Source organism: Podarcis raffonei, chromosome 3 (assembly GCF_027172205.1).
Source record: "Podarcis raffonei isolate rPodRaf1 chromosome 3, rPodRaf1.pri, whole genome shotgun sequence".
Classification (NCBI taxonomy): domain Eukaryota; kingdom Metazoa; phylum Chordata; class Lepidosauria; order Squamata; family Lacertidae; genus Podarcis; species Podarcis raffonei.
Window position 1 is genome coordinate 7,935,864 of NC_070604.1, and position 13,247 is coordinate 7,949,110.

Genomic DNA, 13,247 nt, shown 5'->3' on the forward strand with positions numbered 1-13,247 from the left:
TTTGATACTAGTGAATGATATGTTACTTGTCAGCTCTGATTGTTGTTTTCTTTGTGTATAATTTGCCAGCTGATGCAAGAACCATGTACTGAGCATGCAGGATATACATGTTGTGCTCAGGGACAGGGGTCCCAATTATACAAGATCTAAGCCATGGGTAGGCAAACTAAGGCCCAGGGGCCGGATTCAGCCCAACCACCTTCTAAATTTGGCCCACGGACAGTCCTAGAATCAGCATGTTTTTACATGAGTAATAATAATAATAAAATTTTATTTATACCCTGCCCTCCCAAGCCAAGGCCGGGCTCAGGGTGGCTAACAAGCAATAATAAAAACAAGTTGAATGATTACAACTTAAAAACAAAATTAAAATACAACATTAAAATATTGAAACATTAAAATATTAAAATGTAGCCTCCTCGCAGGAGAAGGAGAAGAAAAAAGAAAGAGAGGGAGGGAATCAAATTGGCTCCAAGCCAAAGGCCAGGCGGAACAACTCTGTCTTACAGGCCCTGTGGAAAGAAATCAGATCCTGCAGGGCCCTGGTCTCATGAGGCAGAGCGTTCCACCAGGCCGGAGCCAGAGTTGAAAAGGCCCTGCCTCTGGTTGAAGCCAATCTAACTTCCTTAGGGCCCGGGACCACTAGGGTGTTGCTATTTATGGACCTTGAGGCTCTCCGTGGGGCATACCAGGAGAGGCGGTCCCGTAGGTACAAGGGTCCTAGGCCGTGAAGGGCTTTAAAGGTCAAAACCAGCACCTTAAATCTGACCCTGTACTCCACCGGGAGCCAGTGCAGCTTGAAAAGCACTGGGTGAATATGCTTCCATGGCAGAGACTCGGTGAGGAGCCTCGCTGCAGCATTCTGCACCTGCTGGAGTTTCTGGGAGTTTCTGAGTAGAATGTTTCCTTTTATTTAAAATGCATCTCTGGGTTGTTTGGGGGGTTGCCTGGTGTTTTTACATGAGTAGAATGTGTCCTTTTATTTAAAATGCATCTCTGAGTTATTTGTGGGGCATAGGAATTCGTTCATCCCTCCCCCCCAAAAAATATAGTCCTGCCCTCCACAAGGTCTGAGGGACAGTGGACCGGCCCCCTGCTGAAAAAGTTTGCTGACCCCTGATCTAAGCCTTCACCAAAGTACTCATCAATGTGGGGAGGGTTGCAGATGCAGCCCAGTCCAAACAAACCAGGGTCAAGCACACATAATTAGTCTAGGTCCAAACATGATCCAGAGACAAGGCCAGGCGACAGTCTAAGGTTAACATCACAGGGAGGTTAGGTCAGACACAACACCGCAAGGCAGGGAAACCAGCACCAGGAACTAGCTACCAAAGACTTTTCTTTGTTTCCACAAACTGGAAGACTCAGGAGGGGAAGCCTTATATACTTTGGGCTCCTAAATGACAGCCTAAACACAACCGCTGTTAGTGAAGGAGTATTAGGGACTCCCTTACTCATGAATAGTTGCAGTTGCTCAAAAGTAGCCTGGCTCTGGGTTTGTAGACAGATGCTATGCCTAGAGGGACGTGGGTGGCGCTGTGGGTTAAACCACAGAGCCTAGGACTTGCCGATCAGAAGGTTGGCAGTTCAAATCCCCGCGACGGGGTGAGCTCCCGTTGCTCGGTCCCTGCTCCTGCCAACCTAGCAGTTCGGAAGCACCTCAAAAAGTGCAAGTAGATAAATAGGTACCGCTCTGGTGGGAAGGTAAACGGTGTTTCTGTGCACTGCTCTGGTTTGCCAGAAGCGGCTTAGTCATGCTGGCCACATGACCTGGAAGCTGTACGCCGGCTCCCTTGGCCAATAAAGTAAGATGAGTGCTGCAACCCCAGAGTCAGTCACGACTGGACCTAATTGTCAGGGGTCCCTAATTACCTAATTAGTATATAGGATTTTGATGGTTTGAGTTAAATACATTTAGATCTGGCAGGATCAGTTGAACATTCATATAGTTACCAGCTTCTATGGTGTCAAGTCATGCTGGCTGACAGGCAGCTAAGGGTGAGTGTTATGTATATTTGGATGATACTGCTAGCATCTTTATACAACAGGCCCATGCCTAAAATGTAGGCCTTTATTCTTGCATTATTTGTTTCTCATTTTTTTAATGTGCTGGATTTGGGATTTCAATCCAGCATGTCTCTTTCTAAGAATCAAGCAGATTTTTATCTACAGATTTGACTCTTAACCTGGTACCTGGGGAAGTTGTGTTTATTCTTCTTTTGGGAGTTTCCAGAAAAATGCTAGACTAGAATCTACTGCCAGGGAATCCAATGTAGTGCCCTTCAGATGTTGTTGGACTCAATTTCCATTAGCCTCAGCCAGAACGGTTGACAACCGACAACCAGGGATGATGGGAGTCCGTCCACATCTGGAAGGCTCCATGTTGCATACCCCTGATCTACCACAATGTTTCCGTACAGAACCAATGGCCAACTGGTTCTCTTCATGCTCTGCTTTGTTGGAATCCTTTTTCCTGAATCTGGTCTTTTAATTTCACATACATTAGAAGGATAGTTTCACAGTACCCTTCATTTTCTGCAATCAGCTCAGAGGGAATGAAGGTCATTTGGAGGACTAGTAAATCCATCCTTTATTTTTCCTGTTTCTTGAAGCTCAAAATGTTAGTAGCATGCATCTATATTAATGCTGCCTCAGCACTGGTAGTTTTGAGAGATGGGACATGGAACTCAAAAGCAATCTATTGTGAATTGTGCATGAAAAGTGTGCATTAGAAAGGGGAGTATCAGCTATTTTCAAGAGTGGAGTTTACATATGTACTGAATTATTTCCCCCAAATTTACCTAAATTCAGTTTTGGGGTGTTTGGAAAATCCATTGTACTGTGTTGATCATAAACAGTACAGTTATGATGAACTGAGATATACCACTTTATATCCCATGACGAGGGTGAGAGGGTGGTGAGGATATCATCTTGTATTGGGGGCTCATTCTAAATGCTTGCAAGTCTTACATTTTTAAGGTCAAGGTTCATATTGTAGCACCTGCTACAGCTAGCTACAGCTATTATTATTTGAACTTATATTTTAAATGCAAAGTTAGTAGATAGATGATAGCTAGCTAGATGATAGATAGATAGATATAGATAGATGCCTAGCCACTTGCACTGGGAAAACAGGGCAAATTGCTCTTTTACCACTCATTGATCATCCTGACTGTACAGGCAAATGGGCAATTAAGGCTGTACTAAAAAAGTAGGTCATTTGTGCAGTCATCCTGAGGACACACCCTTAGAACACTTGTGTAATCGTAGGTGAGAAAGGCATCTGGCTGTGTCATACCAACATGATAAATTGGCCAACAAGGAAAGTTACCATGTTGTTGTTTAGTCGTTTAGTCGTGTCCGACTCTTCGTGACCCCATGGACCAGAGCATGCCAGGCACTCCTGTCTTCCACTGCCTCCCGCAGTTTGTTCAGACTCATGTTTGTAGCTTCGAAGACACTATCCAACCATCTCGTCCTCTGTCGTCCCCTTCTCCTTGTGCCCTCCATCTTTCCCAACATCAGGGTCTTTTCCAGGGAGTCTTCTCTTCTCATGAGGTGGCCAAAGTATTGGAGCCTCAGCTTCACGATCTGTCCTTCCAGTGTGCACTCAGGGCTGATTTCCTTCAGAATGGAGAGGTTTGATCTTCTTGCAGTCCATGGGACTCTCAAGAGTCTCCTCCAGCACCATAATTCGAAAGCATCAATTCTTCGGCGATCAGCCTTCTTTATGGTCCAGCTCTCACTTCCATACATCACTACTGGGAAAACCATAGCTTTAACTATACGGACCTTTGTTGGCAAGGTGATGTCTCTACTTTTTAAGATGCTATCTAGGTTGGTCATTGCTTTCCTCCCAAGAAGCAGGCGTCTCTTAATTTCGTGGCTGCTGTCACCATCTGCAGTGATCATAAATAGTTACCATAATACGTTGCAAAACTGATTTGGAGAATCGAAAGTACATGGAGCAAAGGATGAAAATGCCTGGCAAACAACAAGTGCAATACTGGTGCTGGCATGTGAGAAGAGGACTAGAGTTAAAAAACACAGCAATGATGGGATCATTCCCATTATAAAAATGTTTAACTTAGCTCTAAGTATGTCTTAGCAATGTAAATTATTGACATGGGGTTGAAAGTTGCTCCTGTCTAGACACCCAGGGTTCTTTCAGCACCATAGATGTGGACAGTTACCAACTAAGAAACTGATTTACAAACTGCTAAAAGACAGCTACTCAATGTAAACTCCCTCCCCCTAGCTACAGTGGTACCTCAGGTTAAGTACTTAATTCCTTCCGGAGGTCTGTTCTTAACCTGAAACTGCTCTTAACCTGAAGCATCACTTTAGCTAATGGGGCCTCCTGCAGCTGCCGCGCCACCGGAGCACAATTTCTGTTCTCATCCCGAAGCAAAGTTCTTAACCTGAAGCACTATTTCTGGGTTAGCGGAGTGTGTAACCTGAAGCGTATGTAACCTGAAGCGTATGTAACCCGAGGTACCACTGTATTTTAATTCCTACAGAGCCCAAATCTTGTGAGTCCCAGCTAATCTAACATTTCATTATCCAATTGAGGAGTAACAAATGATAACACATTTGTTTCTATGCATAGAAACAAATAGTCAAACTATTAGCACAACTAATAGCAGAAGGCAGAATGCCAGAACATTGGCTAGCACATTGGCTAGAATGATTAATCAATTAGAACTCTCGCTTGAGTGGGGCATATCATGTCTGGGTAAATTGTGTGGAGCTGAAAATATTGATTTGAATTTGCTTTTCTCCTAAACAATAGGCTGGATCTATAATGAGTTTAAATCCATTGCCAGCCTTTTATATTTATTCCATTAGAACAAACAGCTTTATGTAGACAAAGGGAGAGTGGCATTTTTCTTTTCTTGTCCTGGGAGTTTTGCAGCATAATTTGTTGTTGTTGTTGACCTCCTCTTCACTCAAAAATCCCTGGGTAGGTCGTTGGCATCCATATGTTTTGGGAGACAGTGGAGGAGTGCACTTTGGGGGGTGAAGTCAAACTGTTGGAAGGTTATAGAGCCCGCTGTGGCTGTAGAGAGAGATGTTTTGTTGCAGCTGCAGAAGATGAGAACAGTTTAAGATAACTTACCATTACAAAAATGGTGTGGGCCCTGAAAATATATGTCTCAAGTGTCGAAGACCAGGGTTCAGAAGTGCTTTCAAGGAAATCCGTGTCATGAAGGTGCCAGATGCACGACAGTGGAGAGGGAGTTCCACAAATGAGGTGGTCCTTCAGAGATTGCCCTCTCCTGGGCCAGCATCTCCTCAAGCTTCTGAGAGTGGCAGAACTACTAAGAGTGCTATCTATCTATCTATCATCTATCTATCTATCTATCTATCATCTATCTATCTATCTATCATCTATCTATCATCTATCTATCATCTATCATCTATCATCTATCTATCATCTATCTATCATCTATCTATCATCTATCTATCATCTATCTATCTATCTATCTATCTATCTATCTATCTATCTATCATCTATCTATCATTATCTATCTATCTATATTTATCTATATCATCTATCTATCTGTTTGTCTATCTATCTATCTCTATCATCTATCATCTATCATCTATCATCTATCATCTATCTATCTATCTATATCTATCTATATCTATCTATCATCATCATCTATCATCTATCTATATCTATCTATCTATCTATCATCTATCATCTATCTATCTATATCTATCTATCTATCTATCTATCTATCTATCTATCTATCTATCATCTATCATCTCTATCTATCTATATCTATCTATCATCTATCTATCTATCTATCTATCTATCTATCATCTATCTATATCTATCTATCTATATCTATCTATCTATCTATCATCTATCTATCTTCTATCTATCTATCTATCTATCTATCTATCTATCTATCATCATCTATCTATCATCTATCTATATCTATCTATCTATCTATCATCTATCTATCTATCTATCTATCATCATCTATCTATCTATCTATCATCATCTATCTATCATCTATCATCTGTTTCTATCTATCTACAGTATCTATCATCTATATCATCTATCTATCATCTACCTACCTACCTACCTTTCTAAATAACTTTTTATTGGGTTTGATAAATAAGAGTGATAGGAATAATAAATGGTGTAAAAAAATAGACCTAGAATAAAGCTCTTTCTTTTACATCTCATTAATTAAATGTGGGCCAAGTTCTATCAATGCTGTGGCTTTGTCATAATGCTTCATTGAAGTAAATTTGGCACTCAATCCTTGGGAGCCCCACTGCTTTCAGGGCCTTTTTGCTCTCAGTTGTCGTAAGTATGGGTGGGCACACACACATTTGCATATACAGTGGTTCCTCAGGTTAAGAACTTAATTCGTTCCGGAGGTCTGTTCTTAACCTGAAACTGTTCTTAACCTGAAGCACCACTTTAGCTAATGGGGCCTCCCACTGCCGCCGCGCCGCCAGAGCATGATTTCTGTTCTCATCCTGAAGCAAAGTTCTTAACCTGAGGTAATATTTCTGGGTTAGCGGAGTCTGTAACCTGAAGCGTATGTAACCCGAGGTACCACTGTACACAAGTCCTCCACAAGTAAGTGACGAGTGTTTCTTCATGTCCAAATTAAACATTTGATAATTATTGTGCTTATTAAAGGTCTACTGCTATGGTCATGTGATAAATATAGATCTTGTTAACTGTCTATTGAGACTAATCCATTTATGGCTGCTGTGATCCCCCCCACCCCACCCCCACTTTCTTGTAAGAATTGCAGGCTTGAGGGTAAATACACTTTTCTTCTCCCCTCAGCATCTTGTCCAATGAAGAGTTCTGGAGAATCCAAAAATTTGATCACCATTTTGTGATACTTTATTTGGTTCTAATAAAGGTATTGTGATACTGCGGCATATATACAGTATTTTAATACTTTGTTGGAAGCCGCCCAGAGTGGCTGGGGAAACCCAGCCAGATGGGCGGGGTATAAATAATAAATTATAATTATAATTATATATATATAGTGGTACCTCGGGTTACATACGCTTCAGGTTACATGCGCTTCAGGTTGCACACTCCGCTAGCCCAGAAATAGTGCTTCAGGTTAAGAACTTTGCTTCAGGGTAAGAACAGAAATCTTGCTCTGGCGGCGCAGCAGCAGCAGGAGGCCCCATTAGCTAAAGTGGTGCTTCAGGTTAAGAACAGTTTCAGATTAAGAACGGACCTCCAGAACAAATTAAATACTTAACCCAAGGTACCACTGTATTTAATAAAACTCCTGCCCCCAAGATCTCCTTTTCACATTTTAATAATAGGCTTAGGAATACATTTTAGGGGGCAAGGGCTACAGACCTACACTTAGACATTTTAAAGAGAAACAAAATAAACAATTACAGTGGTACCTCGGGTTAAGTACTTAATTCGTTCCGGAGGTCTGTACTTAACCTGAAACTGTTCTTAACCTGAAGTACCACTTTAGCTGATGGGGCCTCCTGCTGCTGCCGCGCGATTTCTGTTCTCATCCTGAAACTAACTTCTTAACCTGAAGCACTATTTCTGGGTTGGCGGAGTCTGTAACCTGAAGCGTATGTAACCTGAAGCGTATGTAACCCGAAGTACCACTGTAGTGCATCTTATGAGCAGTTGTTGAGTCACTGTCACAACTGGGTGCTGCTTGAGAAATAACCAGGCTAGGTCTAAAATAGAATGACTGCCCTGCGACTCTCCCCTGCTTGCTTTGGGAAATAAAAAGCCTGAGAAAAACCCAGCTTTAATGAAACAAAAAAGGAGAAAAATGAAAATGTTAGAAAAAATCTAATTAAATCTAGAAAAACTTGTGCCTTGGAAATTTTATCTCATAGTTTTCAATATTTAGGTTTAGCAGCAGTGGGCGCATGAGATCTCTGTGTTTCTGGGTTGATTCTTCTCCACCTTTTTACTGTAGCTTGCTGGTCTAATGCCCTGCAGATGTTAATGGACAACACCATCTTCCTTGACCACTGTAGTGATCAGGTGGGATTGCTATGAGGAATTATAACAAATATAGAGTAAGCCATCTGTGTCAGCAATGAAAGCATTGTGTTGACTGGGTTTGAACTATTTTGATATGATTTTTGATCAATCCACACCTCCACATCCCTGTTCCATTTCTCTTTCTTCACAAGTCACATACACACTTAGACAGGCAGGCTCCTGGGTCATCAAAGACAGTGGGCAGTTTCTTTGATGTAGCTTTTCTGATATGTTCATCTTAGGGCCAGGAAACAGATCTCACCTGAAGGTGATAATGATCGCTGTCTTCCTGGACATCCTTCTTATCATGTGTATTGCTTGTTTATGACCTCAGGGGTTGTCAAATGCACTTCTTTGTAGTTCTGTTTTGTTTACCCCAGAAATATGTGTGCTTAATTACTTTTGGTAGTTTAACTTTGTCCCCACGTGGGGTTTGTTGAAATGCTCAGAAGAAATCTGCTTGGTTCTTACGAACACTCTGTAAAAAGTTCTTTTGTGAATAAAACGACCTGGGCCGGAGGGTGGAGACACAGATTATTATACACACCCTTCCTAGAGTCTTGCTGGTCAAGCCTCTGTGTGTATTCTTATTAATCAGAGTTCAATCCTTCCTTTACTTTGAGAACGCCTCAGAGCACTGGCCACGTTGGCTGGGTCTGATGGACGTCCAATAGCATCTGCAAGGCCACCAGTTCTGCATCCCTGGTCTAAGGCCTGCTCCTCTCCCCAGCCAGCAGCACCAGTAGTGGGAACACCCACCTCCACGAGGAGGGAGAGTGGTAGAGTCCTCCCCTCCTTCTTTCCCATTGTGTACTCAAATAGCCCATCAATGCCTCAAGGCTCATCTCTGCTGCTGGTGCTATGATTAAGTATCTTAACCTGAGAAATTGGGGGGTTTAAGAATGCTTTAAACTGAAATAATAATGTTGTACCTAAATTGTGGCCAAGATGAATGGAAGACTAGAGGACAAAGTCTATCCACCTTAGTGTGAGTCACTGCTTCATTTTTTTTAAATAATAATAATAATAATAATATAATAATAATAATAATAATAATAATATCTTTATTGTCATTACCCCCTCTCGGGGACAACGAAATTACTTGACTGCTCCATAAAAACACTAATTAAAACAATACAGTATAGTACAGCAAGGAAGATTAGATGACTTTCAAAGTCCAGGCTTCCCATTCAGGGCCGAGATCGCTCTGGAGAAGAAGCTGTTCTTAAGACGGCTCGTTCTTGTCTTCATCGTCCTGTATCTCCGTCCCGACGGCAGGAGCTCGAAGAGACAGTGACCAGGATGCGATGGATCTTTTACTATGTCCAGTGCCCTGAGTGAGTTTGCACTCTCCTGCAAAGCATCTATTTTGAACGTATTTGCAAATCAGGCTCTCTGTAAGTAGGACATTTTGGAGAGTGGGGTCAGTAGTTGACCTTGATGGCCTAGGCTCTAGTAAATGTCAGCTGTCAGGCAATGCTAGTGTTGCAGGGAAACACCCCCCCCCCAATCATTTAGTTTGTACAAACTCGACACACACACACACACTCACTCACATACGACATACGCGATGTTTCTGTTATAAATTCATAGAAAATCAACCGTACATCGGATCTACACCGTTCCACTTTTATTTTGCTCCATGAAGAAAGGACTATCAAAGGGGGATGGTTTGATACAGGGTGGCCATAATCCCTTGAGCATACCAACACGTACTCAGAAGCCCTACCCAGTTGGCATGACCACCCTGATGGTCCCAGACAGAAGACCATCAGGGTCACAAAGAACTTGCATATGGGAGTGGATTCAGCACGGACTGAGACAAAGGACAATGATCAGCTCTTCCCTCTGGGGGCAGGATACTGCAAACTCCCCTTTGGAAAGTACTCATGGGGAGGGGGAAAGGAGGAACCGGCCAGGTGACAAGACGCTCAGGTTACCACCACAACTCCTCCCTCAACCCCTCCTTTTTGTGATGTGTCAATGATGTAGTCATGATGTAGTTGTGATGTAGTTCTAGGGGTGTAGCTTGAGGGATTAGTAGCTAATAAAAGTTGGGGTCTCCTTTTGTTCAGGGCTTCCATTTTGTTTCACCTGGTGGCAGGTGGGAGTCCTGTCGCGACAGTCTTCTATAAAGACCAAGCCCACTGGCTGCTGTTTTGCTCTGGTATTCCTGGCTGCTGTCCTTGGTTTTTGTCCAAGGGAGCCCTCAGATTTCTCCATTAACACTAGCTGTTAATGCGACTTCCGGGTTAGCGCCATCGGCTAATGGCGGATTCCCTCCGAGCTCCAGAGGGAATCGGCTCCGCAGGATCTGGGTCTTGCCGCTGCGGTGACGCGGGGACCCTCAGAAATCACAGGCGCTGAAGCCTGTGAACTTGGTGACTCGGCGGGCACCATTTGCGCCCCCCCGACCCGCGAAGGAGCCTTTTTAAAGGCTTCGGAACGGGGGACGGGGTGAGCGGCGCAGTGCTGAGAGTCGACTGCTTCTCCTGCGGAGTGAAGCCGCATGCCATGGTCGGAGAGCGCTGACTTCTTCTTGTGAACAATTGGACTCTAAAAGTAACAACCCGTGAGTAATACGGAAATTGGATTTGTAAAGAAAATTTTTTTTTTGAATTAGGCACAATCGGGGAAGGCGCAAACAGGAAGTCCGTCTCTAAATAATCTAAAGCAAGGACTAGCTAACTAAGGTCAAGAGAATTTCTTCTTCTTTATTGGGTAAAAGACATTAATTTCACGATTTGGCAGTATAAGTAATTTCACTGGAGGATAAGAGCTAATTTTGAGAGCTGAAGTGCCACCCCCCCGGACCCGGGAGTGATTCGCGAGAGAGCCTGTTGAGGAGATATAGAAGAGTTTGACAGCTGTCAAATTAGCTGTCAAGAAGGAAAAAGAGAACTTTGTTTCTGCTATCTCTGCTGGATATATTTGCTACAATTTGGTTATATTTTGTTGAAAACAAGGAAGAACTGATACAAACTAACTTGATTTTTGGATTTGAACTGGAAGGAAGATAAAGTAACCAAAATCCCTCTAGAGGGGATTTTGGGACATTACAAGAATGGCTGAAGGAGGAAAAATTCAAGCTAAATTGGACAGAGTTTTTCTTCTCTTGGGAAAGTTACAAGGCCAAATTGATGTTTTGGCTACAAATGTTGCAACTCTGGACTTAACAGTAAACAAATCCATTGAATTTGATAAGGACTTGACTCATGAAGTCCATGCAGCTGGACAAGAAGAGAAACTTGAAAGATTTGAGAGTGTGGAGAAAGAGATATATGTTGTTTCTGAGGAAAAGGAAGGAGGAGATGTAATGTTGCAGATGACGAAGGAGAGCCAGAGGCCTGACATGATGGCTACAAAGGAAAATAAGTACTGGATGATGAAAATCTGTTTTGAATTGAAGATTGAAGAATGGAGAGATCTCCTTATGTGGAGATCTGAAGACCTATGGATTACAAATTTGATTAAGGTGAAAGTTGGAGCTTTTGGGACATTTGGACTTAAAAGGAGTAAGAAACAAGATTCAGGCTCCACTTTTAAGTATGGAGGTCTGGCTGGAAGAAATATGGACCCTATCGGGACAGAGCTTCTCCGAGATCTGGTGTTTAATATTAAGGACTCCCAAAAAAACCGGCAGAGAGGAATTGAGAGAGAATTAAGAGCCTCGGATGTGAGGTCTCCAGGCTGATAGTAGACTAAGACTGATGGACATTTGTTGGGGATTGAAATGGGGGGGGGGGTTGGGAATCCAAAGGGTGCAGAATAATAATCAGTTTTTTTTATTTTGTTTTGTTATTAGTATGAAAATTGGGGAATTCGTGGAAGGGAATTTGGGTCGACTTTAGAAAAAAGTTTTAAGAACGAGCACTGATGTTTAAATACTGATGTTTATAAGTTAAAATTGTTTTTTTTAAAAAAATGAATTAAATACAAAAAGGTCAAAAATTGGAGACAATAACTTGTTGAATTAACAATTTGAAGTGGAATATAAGAAGGGGAGGTGTGGGGAAGTCAGGGAAATATGTTATTGAAAATAAGGATTGTAAACTTTATGTGTTTTTAACTTTTTTGTTTTTTCTTTTTGATTTTTTAATGTATAAAGGTGGAAAAACTCAATAAATATATTTTAAAAAAAACAACACTAGCTGCTAATGCAATGCCTGATCACAACCTTTTTCTAGGGGAAATCCTCCCACCTGCCCCTTGCCTCGAACCATAAGAATGAGCAAGTCAATTTTTACAATGCAACACTAAAGGACCTTAGCTCCGTGGTAGAGCACATGTTTTGCATGCCAAAAGTCTCAGTTTAAACCCACAGCATCCACAGGTTGGATAGGGAAAGACCCCTGCCTGAAACTCTGGACAGTGTCGACAATATGGAGGCAGCTGGACCAATGTGTTCTGTATACAAGAGAACTTTCTATGCTCCTAAGATTGCCACCAGAATCTGGCTCTGTTGCACCCTATTGCATTGGCTTTATGTCCCTACTGCATTCTGACTTCTCCATATTCATGTGTGTGCACGGTGGGGAATGTGAGAAATGCTAGTTTATTAACTAGCACACTGTCTTTTGAGGCAGCAAAACTGCACCTGCTGTGGAGCTGAAGGAATGGGTTTCCCAAACCCCAAAACTGACTGTGCAGGCAGTTTGAAACTGCACCAAAATCCCTATTTTTCCTTAGATAAAATGCTTTAACTTGAGCTCTTGAGCCAAAAACCCAGCTGTATAAACAAGTGCTCAGAGCCCTCTCCTTTATCAGTTTGTGACGGCAAGTATGGCCTTCACTGTACCAGTAGAACAGGGAAGACACGTCTGTGCCTTATCTTACGTCCTGACCACAAAGACCACAAAAGACGCACAGACCTAGTCTGGGAACAGCGCCAGAGTGTGTTCCTGGAGATGGTGACCTCTTGCTCCAAGATAAGAGTAGGAACAGGAAGATCCTTTTATGGTCAGAATTATAGGAAGGAATATCCATTTATGGTTAAGAGTGCCGGCGCAGGAACATCTGTGATGTCAACCTGTGTGTATAAGCTGACATGCCTGGATTCCTGGGGGAGGGGGGAGAGGGTGCCTGGAGGATATATATACTGCATGTAATCTCTCATTTCTTTGGACTTGCTGTGGACTGACCACGCAAGTGCCTTTCTGCTGTTCCGGAGAGCAGAAATAAAGAACTGTTTCTCTGAACCAACCCTCGGTGTCATTTGACTTCCTTCCTC